We start from the raw sequence: 18,393 nt of genomic DNA, 5'->3' as shown, positions 1-18,393 counted from the left end.
TCAGGTTCTCACTTTTAAGGAGTCTACAGTCTAGTATAGGAGCCAGCAAACTTTCTCTGTAAAGGTCTGGAGACTAAATACTAGGTTTTGCAGCAGTATGGTCTCTGTTGTAACTACTCAGCTTTTCCACTGTAGCGTAAAAACAGTTGTAGACAATTCATAAACAAGTGTGGCTGTGTTCCAATAAAACTTGATTTACAAAAATAGGCAGCTGGCCGGGTTTGTCCCATGAGTCAGTTTGTGGACCTGCGGTCTAGTGAGTTAGAATACTGCTTACCAAATTTTAATATGCGTGTGATTCACGTGGGATCGGGTTAAAATGCAAATTTTGATTCAATAGGTCCAGAGTGAGGCCTAGTAAAAGTGTAAGTGCTATGCTCTAAAAATGTTGACAGCATGATTATCACACTCCTCTGCTGTTTGAGGGGCAGGGAGCATTTGGAGATGCCTTGTTTCAGGAACCCATTCAGCCAAGTTGTCCTGGCAAGCCGTACCTCCCACAGCCCCCTCCACACCGGCTGTTTGTCCAATCTAACTTTGCACTGGAGCAAGATGTGTTTTCCCAGGATGAGGAAAGGAAGGTTAGCCCACACTGCTGGATGTGGAAGGGGATGGGAACCAGGGAAAGAATGGTAACTGGGGAGGAAGGGAAACCATGATACTTTTGTAGTCGAAGGCCTAACTGGGCGTGCTCTGCCGAACTTGGCCCCTCTGCTTCCTTTCCACTGGGAGTGCCAGAAATCACAGGGCAGCAGTCGCTTACCCTGCCTTAGTGGACAAGAAAATGAAACCATCGAAGGGTGAATTTCAGCTAGCATATTGCCATCACTCTTTTATGGTATAAAGGATGAGAGAGGCGGTGAGGGAGACATTGCCCCAAACATGATGTCCACATCCTAAGACTTACGTGATATTTCTTATTACACAAAGACAACATTGACTGGTTTAAGAGAAAAAAAAAAAAGGAAATCCAGAAGAATGTTTTGTCAAGCGTGAAACAAGTGAAAATCATCAGAATCTTTTTCCTTCTGTGACTTGGTAGCAACAGTGTGTAAAGCCAAGGCCACCGTGAAGCGGTGGGGGAAATTTGGGCACCCACAGACCTTGGCAGACACACTATGCTATTTTCAGACTTGGGGAGCCTTTGCATTGCCTCCCTGTCATCCTCACCTGTCTCTGGTCTGAAAGTCCATTTTAACACTGCTTTCTTGGAGGCAGAAACAAGCATGTGACAGGATGCAGAGAATTACTCCTGGCTTTGATGTCTCTTCAACAGCTTGACGAAACCTGGTTTCTCCACCTGTCTTCACTTCTCCAAGCCTTACCTGCAAGCGCTTCCATGAAAGCCCTCAGCACACCATCTCTGGGATGCGGAAGCTTAGGAGGGGAGAATTAAAAAAACAAAACGAAGGTAACAGTAATCAAGATCCAAACTTAGAAAACATTTCTTGAAGTGACATTATCTGCTCCTTTTAACCCAATCCCTTTGTCACCAGTCAGTGTTTGTTTAGGAAGTGTAAGCTAATTTTAATATTAAAGTGTTGTAGTGATTAAGAAGGTAAGTTTGTGAATAATGTATGAATCATCCACACTTTTGTCTTTTTTCCCACCTTATGTTCCATGTTACTGCTGCACCCTGTTATAAGCAAAGAAGAGTTGGCTGTGATTACTTCCAGAAACTTTGATTAACCCATGAGAGTAAAGACATAGCTAGATAAACACAGAAGTCCCTGATTGCAGACAAAAGGACTCAAATGTCGACAGAAGCAATGGCTTGTTTATACTGTGTTGAACTGGATTTGGTGACTTGTGAGCATAGGTAATCAGCCCTTTTGCCCGCACCCCTGGGTGAAGAATCATCCTGCTCCTGTAACTATCAAAAAGATTAACCATGAACGTTGATATGAAATACTGCTTTTCATACCTTGACACTAAGAAGAATAGACCTTATTAAGGGAGGAAAAACACTTTTGGAGTTTACCTCCTTTACACATGCTGCTTGCATGGAATCCAAATTCAGTGAGCTGACGGCAGGCCAGTTCCTTGCCACTTTATGCAGTTGTGTTTAAAGTTTACCCTCTGTTATCTATAAATGCAAGTGGCTTTTTCAAGAATAGTGAGGGCAGCTTTCATTAAGGACTCATGCATCTCTAGGAGGAATCACATGGGCTTAATTGGCAGTAGAGCATTTTCTTGGGGACAGAATGTATTATAGATGGTTTAGGCAGGAGGTTAGACAAGAAACTTCCGCAAAAATCTAGGGATTTTTTATTCTGCCCAAACCACCATGTTCCTTCCTGCTTTCATTTTTTTGTTCATGTCCTTCCTTCCACGTGGTAGATTACCTTCTCTCCTCCAGCTGGGCAAGTAGGCTACCTCTGCCCATAAGGACCAATTCAAGTTCCCTTTTCAAGAAGCACTGTCTGATTGCACCAGCCAAAACTCTTCCCACTTTCTTTTCAGTTATTTACACTGCCTCTCTAGTCAATGTGCATGTATATGAAGTCCTCAGTAAGAGACTATAATTCTTCAAGGGCAACAAACATATCTTTTATCTTTTTTAGTCCTATTATGTCCTTATGCCCCCCAACTATATGTATATACCTAGTGCATGATAGGTACAAAATAAATATTAAAGTTTACTTAATTAAAGATTATGTTTATTTAAGAGGCAAAATTTGTGAATAAGTCTGGATCTTGATACTGTTACTTTCATTTTGTTGATTCCTTTCTCCCAACCTTCCACATCCCAGAGACAGGGTGCTGGTGACTTTTATGGAAAGGCTTGAAGGGTGAAGATATGTGGAGAAACCACCGTAAACCTCTTTGAGATTAACCACTCATTCCAGTGGAGGGCACTGGCTAATCTGTACCAGACCTGCCCCAGACAGCTTTGTACATCTTGCGTGTGGGTGGGAACCCAAAAAGTTTCCTTTTCAGTGGATCTGTTTGGATGAGGTAAAGAAATCCGTTGCTCAAATGTTTCATCAGAGGCTACCCCCTGTTCAGGTGTCCACCCTGCATCCATGTGGGTTTGCGGATGGCATATGACACTTGCAGCACCAGAGCTCGTTGCCACACATCCAAGGGAAGTAAGTGTGCATATGTGGATGCGGCAGGAGTACCTGCGGTCTTTCTGCTGAAGAGCAGGGTTATATACCTTCTTTTAGCAATCTGGAGAGGACTGAGGCAAGAGCTTGTACTGAAACACAAGCAAGCTCCACGTATGGTTTTGGACACGGAAGAAAGAGTACTGTTGGGGTGGAATGACCTAAGTTTTTAATAGGATTAGGATTTCTGTGGATTTTTCCCAAGTGATAGAAGTTTTCTTCATCTAGCAGGGAGCCTCACCCAACTGCTTCTCTATGTTCATTTCTGAAACTCCTTTGTTAAAACTAAATAGCAACAGAGAAGAAACTTTCTTCAAAAAACTCTTCATATCTGTCATTTCTCCTGTTCTCATGGAACTTCAAAATTGCTTTTTCTTTATTCCTTTTTTTTTCTATATCAGCTCATCAGTCTTTGTGGCTACCCCACCCATTAGTGGCTACCCCACTAATCTAATTGCCTTTTTGATAGTTAAATCAATATGGACATCAACTTAAGGCTATATGTGAACCTTAAATGCATGATATTCCCTATACTTGATTCCAGAATTGATATTCTGTGAGGAAAGTTGGCCAGATATTCCCTTCTGTGAAGTCAGAATAACCACCGACCCTAAGAATAAACATTTTGACCAATTCTTTATATGTTGCAAACTATTCACACAACTAGAAAGTTTAGCCATTCACATCTCTTCCCCTGATTTTAAGTCCCAGGTTCTGAGACTCAGAAAGTTTAGTGACTTGTTGAGCTTTCTGTGGAAAATCTGTTGTAAAAACAGTTCAGACATTGGAAAATATAAAATAGCCCCTAGAGATCCCAGTAAAGCTTCCTCTCCCCAAATCCCTCTACAAGTTTATCCTCGAAAAACTTTCTGAAAACTGATGAGAAAATACTGAGTAATTAATGCTCAAATGGGAAAGATGATATGTAAAAGCAAAAACCTGTTAATGGCATCTGTTCATATAGTTCCATGTGCGTTTTTACTTAACTGCACTGATAGGCAATGTAATGAAGAAGTTTCCTTTTAAAACGTAAAATGTAATTAAACAGAGTTTATCTTAAATTGGCTGGACCCGCACAGTTTGATTGAGACATACACAGCTGTCTTCATTTTGAAGCACCTACACTAGTCAAGCTTCTTTCTAACCTGCCCTTAGGGTTTGCCTGTTGGTCTGTCTTCCCTACTGGGCTGTTAATCCCTTGGAGGCAGATTGTCTTGTTTCCCAGAGTTTTTCCAGCATATACCATGGCAGACAATTTTCTCCTTATCTATTCTAACTCGTAAGCCTCAGCTAGTGCCTCCATCCTCGGGTGCATAGCCTAGTGACAGGCATGTAACAGACTTTGCCTACAAGCAGTTGCTGATCCATAAATGAAGTTGGCAACCTTCTTGTGGCAGTGAGTAACATATTTCTTTCCTCCTGATAGGCTTGGAATCCTCATCCCCATCTGGCAATTTTCTTTCCATCTTTCCTACACTCACAATGGAGCCCACACCCCTCACAACCCCCTTGACTAAACCAGATGACAGCAAGAATGCCTAGTTCCAAGTGAGCAAGGGTGAAGCCTTAGGCCCTTGTCTCCTTCAGACCTCCTCTCTGCTCTAAGAGTATACTGGGCATGGGGTGTGGTCGGGGGTGGGGGGCGGAGGAGTACTTAACCTCAAACTGAGAAAAAGGGTGTCCTGAGCAAGTTTCATAGCGTAGCAGCTTCCATTTGAAATGTGAAGCTTTGAAGGCCTGTTGCTACAGTAACCAGCTAGCTCCTGACTCCAATGCCTGTCTAATCTAAGGTGGAAATGTCCCAGAAACAGACCCCAGGCTGGCAGCTCTTAACTATGACCCATCTCATAAGCACATATCCAGCTGTAGCCTCTTGGTTGCTGGGGTGAAGGGGCCTCTGTACCGCCACAGGAAAAAAAATCTGATAAATTACGGGCTCAAAAAGGGTGTTGCTTTTGTTTCCACTAACAGACTCTGCAACCCAGTTCCTGGTGAAAGGGCTCCGCACCCACCCGTTTCGTGTGTATAATGCTGAGCTAAAGTGGGAAGGAGCAGTAACACCAAAGGAGGCTAATTCTCTTCCTGTCAGTAGGAGAGAGTCTCTGCCCCCAGTGTGTGAAAAGGGAAGGCATGAGAAGTGAAAAATCAGCCTTCTGGAAGCACCTTCTTACCACAAGAAAACAGGTGATTCTTACTATCTTTGAGACTCATCCAGATTGTGTCTGTTTAACTCTTCAGGCAATATGAAGGCAGAGATGGAGCCATTTCAGAGAAGAGATTTTTTTAAAAATCATTTCGTTCTTTGGAATTGTCACAGGATTATGATGTGGGTTCTCATAAAAATTTCACTCCCCCCAACCCCACCCAAAGGAAAGGCAGTGAAATGGGGAGGAACACACATTTGCCTGGCGTCGGAAGAGCTGCCTTGTAGTCGTGGGTTCTAGTGATCTTGGACCAATCTCTTCACTTCCCTGGACCTCAGTTTCTTCCATACAAAGAAGTTGAACTGGATCATAGAAAAGATGCTGTCCAGCTTGGTAATATCAGATAGGGAGCAGAAGCTGTCTCTTAGCACGTGGCCAGATTCCGGAACAACGATGATGGTCTCCATGTTTGTCCTAAAAACGCGTCTCATCTCAGTAGAGATTTTCTTCCACCTCATTTGGGTCTCAATTTAAGGAAGGAAGGAAAGAAACCCAGGGATTCTCTTCTTGAAAGGAATATACTTCACTTTCTCTAGGCTTCTAGGATAAAAACTTCCTATCCTTCATTTTTCCTCTTTAAACCTGCCAAAATCAAGTTGAGTAAAGATACCATACAGATATGAAAAAGAAGCCACATCCTTAAATTTTCATGGAGTCCAAGAGCCTGCTCACCGCCAGTTAGCTTTTCCCAGGATGGTGGTGGCACTGATCATCTAAGTCGCACTTTTATGTCCATGTCCCAGAGCGTCCCCATCAGCCATCTCATTTCATCTTTTCATCATTCCTCTGAGGAATAGACTTCACACATGTATAGGACTTTCTATACCACAAAGTATTTCATATCCAATGTCTTATTTAGATCTTGACAATCACTGTTTAAGGTAATTTGGCAAGTTATTAATACTCATGTCCTCATTTTACTGAAGAGGAAACTGAAATGCAGAGAGCTTGTCTGTTGCCCAGGATCACTCACCCAGTTTATTGGGAGGCAGCAACACAGGGATTAAGAACATGGGCTATGCCGACAACCAACCAGGTAGAATTCCAGCTCTGTCAGTAGTTAGCCCTCTGGCCTTAGGAAAGTGATTTCACACCTCTGTGGCTTACTTTCCTTGTCCATTAAATGCTCATAAGAATAGAGCTTTCCTCACAGAGAGTGGGTGGGCACGGGAGCTAAATGAGCTCATACGCTTAAGAACAACCTCTAGCACACAGTGCATACTAAATGTCATTATTCTTAGCAAAGCCAGGACCTGGGTCTTCCAGCTTCTAGCTCAGTGGCATTCCTGCTGCCCTGCACCAGGACTATCCTTCGTATACAGGTGTGAACCTAAAGCCTTCAGTGTTTCAATGAGAAGTTCACCCAAGGCCTTTCTGTTCAGTAAGTCTAGAGCTAAGGGCTCCTGGCACTCTGTTCAGTCCTTTCGCTGGTAAATCACGCTGCCCTCCGTTGCTCTGGGCAGAATGTCAAACCTTCTTATGTTTTTAAAATTTATAAATCAAGCACTCTTATTTAATATTACTGACAGCCCAAAGGCAGACGCTCCCACTCTCCTGGGGAAGAGGGTCTTCTAGTCTGCCATCTTAAGGAGGTAAAAGGGCTTGATTGGGTAACTCATTGCAATGGGCACGTATTTATTACTGTCTCCCGGCCTTTTCTCATGCTGTTTGTCCGCTGGAATTACCACTAGTGCCAGGCCATTTGAATATTTGACCATTTGTCTTAGAATTCTCTGAATACAAATGTTGTTTTTCATACCTTTATTATGTACTTTTTAAGAATGAAGACTATGTTGCATGTTGGTTTGTACTCTCTCCTGCACATAAAAAATGCTTAGTAGATAGATACACAAATGTTTCTTGATTCCTAAATTGATTGACTGTTCGGGGAACTAATGGTCACCTCTAAGTGGTTGACAGTTGTCTCTTCCCACCTCTTAGTCGCAAGTTTCAGATGATCAAAGAATGCCTAGGTGGCATTCAACAGTATATGCCTCGGTAAAGGTAGAAGGTTTAGGAGTCGTATGTGCAAGAATGGAAGAAGTTCTCCCTGCACACACAGGAGGCCATCTGCTACAAAGCCTCAGAACCTGGCCTCTGCCCTGTCAGCCTGCATGCTGCGTGCATGGAAAAACAGGCCTGAGCCAGGGCTTACCCTGTCACCCAAAGTCCACTCCATGTAGTGTGCCCGAAGCAAACATGACCTTGTTCTACAGTTTAAAACAAATGAAAGTCATCTGCCGGGGTCACTTGGTAATAAAGTCCTGTGACAGAAGGGGCTCTGCTTAAAGGGCAGCTCAGATCCAGGCATTAAAATAACCTAAATGGTGTCGTTTTCTGATCAAATTCCTTTCCCTGTCGGGTTTGTGATTTTTGAGCCTGAGAATGTCCCTCGCAGCTCAGGTTTCTCTGCTGTCACACTGATCTCAGGCCTGGAATGCAAGCACTGGCCATTGAGGTCTGATGTAACTATGTCACAATCCCAAAATGGAGAGACATTATCTCATAGATGGTGCAGCAGGCGGGCACCAGTGTGCGGCTGGCAGGCACGGCTGAGAATGCAGTCCTGGGCATATTCCACATCCACAGTTCTCGGTGGACACAGGGTCTGATGCCTGAGGCTCCAAGCCGTGCTCCAGTAAGTTAGGGTCTTGCACATCTTCATACTCAGGAGTAGGGACAGGAAGACACAGGCTGGGATGGAGATGGGCTCACTCCTGGGCCAGTCAGGTTGGCTTTCAGAAAGGTGATTTCTGGTCACAAGGCCCTTGAGCAGCTGGAGGACTTAGGCAGAGTGCGGAGAGCAGCCATTCACATGAGAAGACTCCACCCTGGAGGCAGCGCTAAGCAGCCATCCTTCCTTAACTGGGCCTCTGGGGCAGGTGGGGCCTAGTGGCCTGTGAGGTAAACAGCCCTTTCAGCACTTAGAGAATGAGGCCTCAAGGGGAAACCATTAACCCTCTCCTAGAGTAATAGCATCAAAGTCCTAACCATGTTGATCATGGAGTCTCATTTGAATTCAGAGGAGCGCCTTCTTATCCAGCCTTGAGGAATCAGGTCACTTCCTTCCTCCTTGGTTAGCTTCTTCACACCCCTTATTTCCCATGGCTCTGCTGTGAGATGCTTTTGTTCCAACCAAGCCATTGCCAGTTAGGCCATGCCCACTTCTGCGGACTCCCTCTGCTCACTCCTTCCTTGCCTGGACAGTCTGCCTCTCAGTTTGCCTGGTCCTTTCCTCAAGGTCCACATTAAACTCCCCTTGCTTGCCCAGGCATCTCTGAGTGCCCGAGTCCCCATCTCTGGAGCTCCTTCAGAACTAGTGTCTGCGCCATGCATTGGATGCTTGGCACATGCGTCCTTCCACCGTCAGTACCTTCTCTTGTGTGGATGAGTGCATGTCCCTTAGGAGTGTGCTCTAGCACTAGACTAGTGTTTTATCTCTGGGCACTCCCAGGGCCTAGCAGTGAGCCCTGCACACAACACTGACTCTTGAGAACGCTCTTAAACTCTAAAGCCATCTTAGAATCAAAACCTAAGACCACATCCAGGAATACAGCCTCGTTCCCCCGGTCTACCAGTGCCCTTACACACCAAGCACATGCCTGAATATGAGGCCTTCTCATTTGCTCTTTCCTCTACCCGGCATGGTTCACTCCCCTACTCCACTGTCTCTGCACAAATGCCACCTTCTCAGGCTTTCCTGACCACCCTGTCTAAAAAATAACATTCCTTATCCCATAATCCCTATCCTGCTGATTTTTCTTCATAGCACTAACTATTGATTTATATTCTATTATTATACTATATTACATTACACTACATTTGTTTTAATTGACAAAATTATATAGATTTATTGGGTATAGTATAACATTTTGATAAATGTTTACATTGTGGAATGACTAAATCAAGCTATTTAAAATATGTCTTATCTCACATATGATTTTTTGTGGTGAGAACACTTAAAATATACTCTGAGCAATTTTCAAATATACAATATGTTGTTAACTGTAATCACCATGTTATACAATAGATCTTTGAACTTCTTCCTCCTATCTAACTGAAATTTTGTGTCCTTTGACCAACATCTCCCCAATCCTCCAACCCTTCAGCCTGTTAGCCACTATTTTACTCAGTGTTTCTATGAATTCAGCTCTTTAGAGTTCACATGTAAGTGAGACCATGTGGTATTTGTCTTTCTGTGCCTGGCTTACATCACTTCAGGTTACACTATATATGTTTAAATCTTTCTCTGTGTGTGGTTCCCATAAGAATGCAAGCCCCATGAGGGCCAGGACCTTGCTTTATTCACAGCTCACCCTACAGCTCTGCCTTTAGCAGTGTGAGGAATATCGTAGGTGCTCACTGTTTGTGGAATGAGTGGATAGGTGAATCAATAAGCAAATGAATATTTTTCTGTAAAGCAAGGACCACTCTGTGTGATAATGTGACATGCAGCCCACCATGGGATGGTGTAAGGCTTCTTTTCACAGAACCGAAGAGCATTTGAACTATAAAGGTCCTTGAAAGTAGGTCACCGTCCCAATTGTACAGAGTAGGAAACTGAGTCCCAGAGAGGGAAAACAGATGGAAATGAACACTTGGAAAGTTAATATCTTTGATTTTTAATACTTCTTCCTAGAGCGTAGTCCGATGTAACAGTTCATCTGGCGAGATTCTGAGTTACCAATTTTTTATGGGTTTTGCGTTAGAATAATTTTATAATAATCAGAAGCAAATGAGAACAAGGCCAATAGCATGAAATTTCACTCCTTCACACTCCCAAGTGTTTTTCGAGGCATTGCGGAAAAGGAAGCATCTATAGTGGTTGGTCCAGCATCCCTTCAGTAGCTTAGATCTGCAGAAATACTGTTGGAACATCGTTTCTTTATTCTTCCCATCCTTTGTGTGTTAGGCCAAACCCTGAGGACTGTCTGCCTTGGAATAGAGAGGAAATCCAAGCACATGTGCAAAGTTGAGCTGCACTTTCAGCCCCAGGTCTTCAATGGGCCTTCTCCACGGGCACCTGTGAAATGCCAGCAGGGTCGTTGCATGTGGAGGGATCCCACTCAGTGCACCCCTGGGAATGGCTCAGCCGCACTGTGGGTGTAAGCATTAATCACACAACAGCCATTCTACATATTCCTTTGTTATTCTCCAGAGAGTGCCAGGAAAAGTCCTGCCCAGTCAAAAGTCTTCTCTTGCAGCTGGGCATTGAGGGTGATTGCCCCTCTCTCTCCTTGTAAGATTATGTTTGACAGCAATGAAAACCAACAGTTTAACAGCAGTAATCTCTTGGCAGGACAGATTGATATGAGCCTTGTCCCAAAACAAAGTAATCCTTTCAGGGAAGTGTATTTCAAGTTGAGCTCACGTTCCCAAGATGCTGAGATTCTTATGTAGCTGACACCGGAGCTGAGGCTGAGCCCCAGCCAGGGATATCCAACGATTGCCAGTAACACCACAGAACTGAGTGAAGATTCAGGGGCTGAGTGTGTTCCTGAGTGCTTCAAACCGGGGGACCTGGAAACCAGAGGACTCCTGGGGAAAGGCTGTCAACTCCAGCCTGCTCTTCCTAAATGGCCTTGTTAGTGACTTCAGCCCTGGCGGTGAGGCATGTGGGTCAGAATAACATTCCCTTTCTTTTTCCTTCACCTCTTTTTTCTCCACGGTTCCTTTTCATAACTTCTTTATTTGCTGCCTAGAGGAGCTTTTTGGACATTTTGTCTCCAGGGAGCATGACATGTCACCTGTTTCTCACCTCATATGCCTCTGATCTTCTACGCCAACGTAGCTATAAAGGCTTGCTTTCTAGGCTGGGTTTCCCTGCACAGGCCCACTGAACCACTCAAACCTCAGAGGTGGAAGTGCCCAGCGGGCCTCATGGTCAGCTGGGGATAACGGAGTCATTTTCGCAGCCCAACTTCTGAAATTCCACAAGAGGGCGCCCAAGGTCTCCCAAGTCCGGCCACACCCGGTGGCCTTGAGGCCGGAAGGTGGCGCTGTTGCTTTAGCCATCAAGAAAGGCAAGGCTGGGGACACCGCATCCCTGGGTGCGGAGGGCGATGCCTAGGGGCGATGCTGTGCCTGTGGCGGCCAAACAGTGCCACCCACTCCGGGAAACAAAGCCAAGCGCCGGACGCTAGGTATGGGAGAGAAGAGCCACCCTGACCCAAGGGAGGGCTCTAGGTGAGGAGTCCTCCGGCTCCGGTTCCCGCTGCACTGCTGCTTTGCCAGGAGGCCTTGAAGAAAGTCATTCACTCTTTCTCCCCCACAGCTTCCTAGGTCTTCCATGTGTTAGACGGAAATTCACAAATTCTCTAGTAGCAGGTGAGCTTCGGATTCAGGAATGAAAAAGACAAAGCCCTGTCCTGGGTGAATTCATTATCCATGGAAAGGGGAGGCAGGCGCATCATCAGAAAGTCACCGTGTGAGGAGGGACGTGGAGGCACAGAGGTGCACACAGAAGCCCCCAGAAGAAGGACTTCCCCCAGCCTGGGGAAGCTGGGCGGGCAGGGGTGGGCCAACGAAGCCTTCCCGGTGATTCTACGCAGTCTTAAAAGGTGTTAGGAGTCGCCTTGGGAAAGATTGGGAAAAGGCAGTGTAGGCCAAGGGACGGCCGGAGCAGAGGCCGCGCGGCAGTGCTGGCATGTGGGTGGGCGGTGGTAAGGAAGACGGTGGATGAGGATGCAGGGAGCAGATGGGCTGGGTTGCAGGCTGGGCCCCTATGGCCCTCAATAGGTTTTGTGGTCAGCATGCTTTGTGGAGTTACAACAAGCAATGGTGGCCCTAACACATATATTCATTTATAGGTCCATAAATCTGCATTCATAGAGATACATGAGTAATCCCCAGGGTGAAGGAGAACTGGAAGAGACACTGGAGCCAGGTCCACCCTTGGCCAGGTTTGACCTTGACTTGGTGTCATCACTAGGCACTGGTTTTTTTCTCCTTCCCTGACCAAGAAATACAACAAATTCGTTATGATATCGACTTGTCATGATCCGAAATTGAAGAGCAACCATATATTTATTTGGCAAGATAAATACACACATTCTTTACATAAGATTAGTAGCCACCAGTTTCTAAAAGCATATATTGTCATTTATTTGCCAAAACAAAGGTACATGCCCACATGTTATAGATGGGAAAGATGAGGCCCAGAGCTCGGGTGCATGGCTGAGGTCACCCAATTAGTGGATGGTGGTGCTGGCACTTCTGTCTGGGCTGCTTCGCCTGGTCACACACTCTCCACTCGATGCAGGCCGCACCTCTCTGGGGCCTAGCAGGGTTTATCACCCAGCTTAGTATCACTAGTACCCAGCACACTCACTCACTCTGTGAAAGACACTGCACCGTGATCTGCAGGGTCCAAAGCTAGGGGTCCATGTCACATACAGAATGGCACTTTTCACAGAAAGAGAGGACAGATGCTGCATGGCTGGTCTCAGTGTTCATTCCGAACCCCCACACTCCGGCGTGAGTACCAAATGGTCATGAGCATTGACGGAGCACACAGTGTACCCTGAGTTCTAAAGACGCAGGACTGTGTCTGAGCTGCCATAACAGAATACCATATCAGGTAGCTGACAAAAAAAAAAAAAAAAAAAACACATTTCTCGCAGTCCAGAGAGCAAGGTTCAGTGTCAAATGATGGCCCATTTCCTCATAGACCCTATCTTCTCACTGTAACCTCACATGTCAGAAGGGACAAACAAGCTCCCTTAGGCCCCTCTAATGAGGGCACTCATCCCATGCGTGTGGCCTCTACCCTCAAGACCAAGTCACCTTCTGAAGGCTCCGCCTCCTGGTATCATGACCTTGGTGTTGAGGATTTTAATCTGTCAATTTTGGATGGAGACAAATGTTCAGACCAAGGATAGGATGGGTTCTCAAATGCACTACTTTATATGATTAGCAACCAGAGCACATGGCTACAGCAGTAAGATGCTTGTTGGCATTTGTGACTATGTTGCAGGAAGGGCCATCCAAGAGTGTCTATGACTTGGTGCACCCTTAGTTCAAATGGCATCTTTCCCAGATGCTTGGTCTCCAAACAGAAAGCAGCCTGCAGTTTCATGTTTTAAAGTTTCTGCTACAGAGATCCTTTGCCAGTGTATTGAAGTTTGTAGAGAGAATGTTTTTAATCAACAAAATGTACTGAAGTAGTGTGCAAAGTTCCAGGAAGGAATAAAGCCCACCAGTGAGGCAGAGAGAAGTGGAAGTCTAGCAAAGACAAATGAAAGAAGCTAAATCCAGCAAGAGGACTGTGAAAAAACACAGTTGCTGAGGAGAGAACAAATGACAAGCAAATGGTCCACAGAATAACATATACATTAGCCTCAGACTTCCTGAGAGAAGCTAAAGAGACCATGTCTCCAAAGCTCACAATCGCTGGACAACAGTATGAAATCCCAAAGAGGGGAAATAACTTGCTCTAATAGCAATAGCTAACATCAGAGAGGGCTCACAACATGTCAAGGCCTGGTTTCCATGCTCTATGTGGATTAACTCATTTAATTCTCCCAAAGATTGCATGAAGTATGAGGGTCCCCACCCCCATGTACAGATGGAGGAGTTGAAGCTTGGAGAGAGAAGTAATTCACCCCACTTATCCAGTTAGTAAAGGGCAGAGCTGGGATTCAAACCCAGGCAGCCTAGCTCCCAATGGATCCTTGCAACCACTTTATTTATTGCCAGCTCCAAGTACAGCAGCAAATCAACACTGGAGCCAAGATTAAAACCCTGATAATAACCCAGCTCCTAGTTTCTGTTCTTTCCACCGTTTCACTCTTTCCCCAAATAGGCCCAGAAGACTCTCCCCTCAGAGCAGTGGCCCTTGCTGGTCACTCTGTGAATGCTCCTCTCTTAGATTTGCACAGAGCCTGCCCCTTCTATTGCTTTTCTGACCACCCCGAACAAAATAGCAACAGCCTCCCACTCTCTGTAACCCTTGCATGTCTACCCCCTACTCTGCTTCATTCATTGATAACCGTATCACCACCTACTATACTATTACTATATTTACTCTCTTTTTTTGGTTGAGTGTCTTCTGCTACTAAAATGCAAGCTTCACAAAGAGAAACATCTTTGCCTTCTTCCACGCTAATATCTCCCGTGCCTGGCACATATAAACATTTGGTAAACATTTGATGAATAACTAAATGAATAAACAAATGGGCAAATCATAAATAAATAAATTGCATGCGCAAAGCAAAAAACTCAGGCACTCTGTGCCATGCGTCGGAAGTCCTACCTGATAGCTTGTTACTGAGATGCTACCCAAACATCCAAATCCAGTTCAAATTCTACCTCCTTCAGAAAACTTCCCAAATCTTTCCAGTAACTGAGTTACTGACCGAGAGTTGAGTCACGCCAGGAATTTCCATTAAGCTGTAGGAACTTCTGAAAGGGAGGACGTAATATATCAATTACCAGCAATTAACACTTTTGAATATATTAAACAGTACATGTACAACATTTTATAGATAACAGATCTGAACTAAAATACAGCTGGCGTGGAGTGGCACAAAAAACACGCCAGTCATAGTGCTAGGTACTTTGCATGCTGTACTAATTGCCAAATATTCCCGGCTTTGTGCCTTCCTGGCCCCTGTGAGAATTGTACTTCCCAGACTCTTCCTGGTTGAATGATACCATGTGACCAGTTCTAGCCAATCAGACATGAGCAAACCTACTACCCACGTAAAAGTGCTGAGACATCCTTCAGAGCTCTCTTTTCCTTTTGGCTCAACCAACCAGTAACCTTCAAAAAAGTGGTTATGGCGCCGCTCACTCAGCCTTAGTCCCTGAACACCCCCATGTCTCCAGGCTTATCCCAGCTGAACTGCACAGCAACCTTTTGAGGTAATCTGTGCTGTCATTGTTCTACACATAAAGGAGAGGGCTCTGAGATAACAAATGATTTGCCCAAGTCACACAGGTAGTAAGCAACAGCCAGGAGTGGAGGACAGGTCTGATGCTAGAACCTGTAACTTTTACCTACTTGTACTGTCTCTCCCACTCTTACAGAATAAAAATAAGGAATACGACAATGGGAATATCAGCTGTTTCCTGGAAAACAGAAGCTTTGTTTGGGCACCATAGCTTTGGGCTATTGGGGGTTAAAAAGAGTCAATAGGACACTGGGATCATGGGAAATAATTATAAAAGCTGGTGGTATAAGGGAGGAAGTGCCACAGACAACATTCTCCCTGTTTGTATTTTTGCTTGTTGGAGAGTTATAATCCTTGGTCTTTGGTAGACAAAAACTACGTGATTATCTCAATAGATGCAGAAAAGGCCTTCAACACAATTCAACAGCCCTTCATGCTAAAAACTCTCAATAAATTAGGTATTGATGGGACGTATCTCAAAATAATAAGAGCTCTTTATGACAAACCCACAACCAATATCATATTGAATGGGCAAAAACTGGAAGCATTCCCTTTGAAAACTGGCACAAGACAGGGATGCCCTCTCTCACCACTCCTATTCAACATAGTGTTGGAAGTTCTGGCCAGGGCAATCAGGCAAGAGAAAGAAATAAAGCGTATTCAATTAGGAAAAGAGGAAGTCAAATTGTCCCTGTTTGCAGATGACATGATTTTATATTTAGAAAACCCCATCGTCTCAGCCCAAAATCCCCTTAAGCTGATAAGCAACTTCAGCAAAGTCTCAGGATACAAAATCAATGTGCAAAAATCACAAGCATTCTTACACACCAATAACAGACAGACAGAGCACCAAATCATGAGTGAACTCCCATTCGCAATTGCTACGAAGAGAATAAAATACCTAGGAATCCAACTTACAAGGGATGTGAAGGACCTCTTCAAGGAGAACTACAAACCACTGCTCAACAAAATAAAAGAGGACACAAGTGGAAGAACATTCCATGCTCATGGATAGGAAGAATCAACATCGTGAAAATGGCCATACTGCCCAAGGTAATTTATAGATTACCCCATCAAGCTAACAATGAGTTAATTCACAGAATTGGAAAAAACTACTTTAAAGTTCATATGGAACCAAAAAAGAGCCCACATTGCCAAGACAATCCAAAGTGAAAATAACAAACCTGGAGGCATCGTGCTACCTGACTTCAAACTATACTACAAGGCTACAGTAACCAAAACAGCATGGTACTGGTACCAAAACAGAGATGTAGACCAATGGAACAGAACAGAGGCCTAAGAAATAACACCACACATCTACAACCATCTGATCTTTGACAAACCTAACAAAAACAAGAAATGGGGAAAGGATTCCCTGTTTAATAAATGGTGCTGGGAAAACTGGCTAGCCTTATGTAAAAAGCTGAAACTGGATCCTTTCCTTACACCTTATACAAAAATTAATTCGAGATGGATTAAAGACTTAAGTGTAAGACCTAAAACCATAAAAACCCTAGAAGAAAACCTAGGCAATACCATTTAGGACATAGGCATGGGCAAGGACTTCATGACTAAAACACCAAAAGCAATGGCAACAAAAGCCAAAATAGACAAATGGGTTCTAACTAAACTAAAGAGCTTCTGCACAGCAAAAGAAACTACCATCAGAGTGAACAGCCAACCTACAGAATGAAAGAAAATTTCTGCAATCTGCACATCTGACAAAGGGCTAATATCCAGAATCTACAATGAACTCAAACAAATTTACAAGATAAAAACAAACAACCCCATCAAAAAGTGGACAAAAGATATGAACAGATACTTCTCAAAAGAAGACATTTATGCAGCCAACAGAGACATGAAAAAAATGCTCATCATCACTGGTCATCAGAGAAATGCAAATCAAAACCACAATGAGATACCATCTCACACCACTCAGAATGGCGATCATTAAAAAGTCAGGAAACAACAGGTGCTGGAGAGGATGTGGAGAAATAGGAACATTTTTACACTATTGGTGGGAGTGTAAACTGGTTCAACCATTGTGGAAGACAGTGTGGTGATTCCTCAAGGATCTAGAACTAGAAATACCATTTGACCCAGCAATCCCATTACTGGGTATATATCCAAAGGATTATAAATCATGCTAGTATAAAGACATATGCACATGTATGTTTATTGCGGCACTATTCACAATAGCATAGACTTGGAACCAACCCAAATGTCCATTAATGATAGACTGGATTAAGAAAATGTGGCACATATACACCATGGAATACTATGCAGCCATGAAAAAGGATGCGTTTATGTCCTTTGTAGGGACATGGATGAAGCTGGAAACCATCATTCTGAGCAAACTATCACAAGGACAGAAAACCAAACACCACATGTTCTCACTCATAGGTGGGAACTGAACAATGAGAACACTTGGGCACAGGGCAGGGAACATCACACACTGGGGCCCGTCAGGGGCTGGGGGAGGGATAGCATTAGGAGAAACACCTAATGTAAATGACGAGTTAATGGGTGCAGCAAACCAGTATGGCACATGTATACATATGTAACAAACCTGCACGTTGTACACATGAACCCTAGAACTTAAAGCATTATTTTTTTTAAAAAGTATATAAAAAAAAAATCCTTGGTCTTTGGTTTGATTCCTTCTCACTGCATACACATCAATCAGGAAGTCAACACATATAGAGTGAGCTCTTCCTTTGGGTGGGCCCTGTGCTGAGGGCATCTTGATGGACCCAGCACTCAGCCCCACTTTCAAGGACCTGCAGGCTGTTCAGCTGACCCCCACTTCTGTTTTAAGCTTTTAAACTTCTGTGTGGTTCCATTCTTTGTCCACCCAAAGTTCTACTTGTTCATGTGGTTGTTAGGTATAGAGATGGGAATATGTATATTCGTATTGCATATGAATATACAATACAGAGATGTGTTACATATGTGAACTTGGAAGACTGGGACTAGGATGCTGTCTGTCTCTAGTGTCATATTCCATTTTTAAAGGAGGGAAGGTATAAATGTATTTCTACTAACATGGAGATTCATTAGGAGAAAGGGGCAGAGAATCAGATTCTGAAAAGGAGCCACTGTAAATACTGTAACCAAACAGAATCCGCCAGACTAGAGGGAATTGCACCTCCTCACTGCACAAGATTAGCTAATGCGGGTGAAGCT

The 18,393-nt window shown here is 44.2% G+C and overlaps 1 long non-coding RNA gene across 3 annotated transcripts in view; it reads right to left on the bottom strand.

Annotated features, from left to right (window-relative positions):
• The window catches only part of LOC129525588 (uncharacterized), a 43,937-nt gene extending 28,311 nt beyond the window's left edge, over positions 1 to 15,626 (bottom strand). The window contains exons 1-3 of one of the 3 annotated variants that reach the window (XR_008669985.2): positions 15,017 to 15,626; positions 14,568 to 14,716; positions 678 to 1,377 (exon numbers count right to left, since the gene is read on the bottom strand). This is a non-coding gene — a long non-coding RNA (uncharacterized lncRNA). Of the gene's footprint in view, positions 1 to 677; positions 1,378 to 12,319; positions 12,898 to 14,567; positions 14,717 to 15,016 lie in introns of those variants that run through there. The other 2 variants (XR_008669987.2, XR_008669986.2) reach the window with 2 other exon arrangements.
• Between the last annotated feature and the right edge of the window lie 2,767 nt (positions 15,627 to 18,393).

The sequence above is a fragment of the Gorilla gorilla genome, chromosome 9, assembly GCF_029281585.2.
Source record: "Gorilla gorilla gorilla isolate KB3781 chromosome 9, NHGRI_mGorGor1-v2.1_pri, whole genome shotgun sequence".
In the NCBI taxonomy this organism is placed as follows: Eukaryota; Metazoa; Chordata; class Mammalia; order Primates; family Hominidae; genus Gorilla; species Gorilla gorilla.
This window is presented reverse-complemented; position numbering and strand designations above follow the sequence as displayed.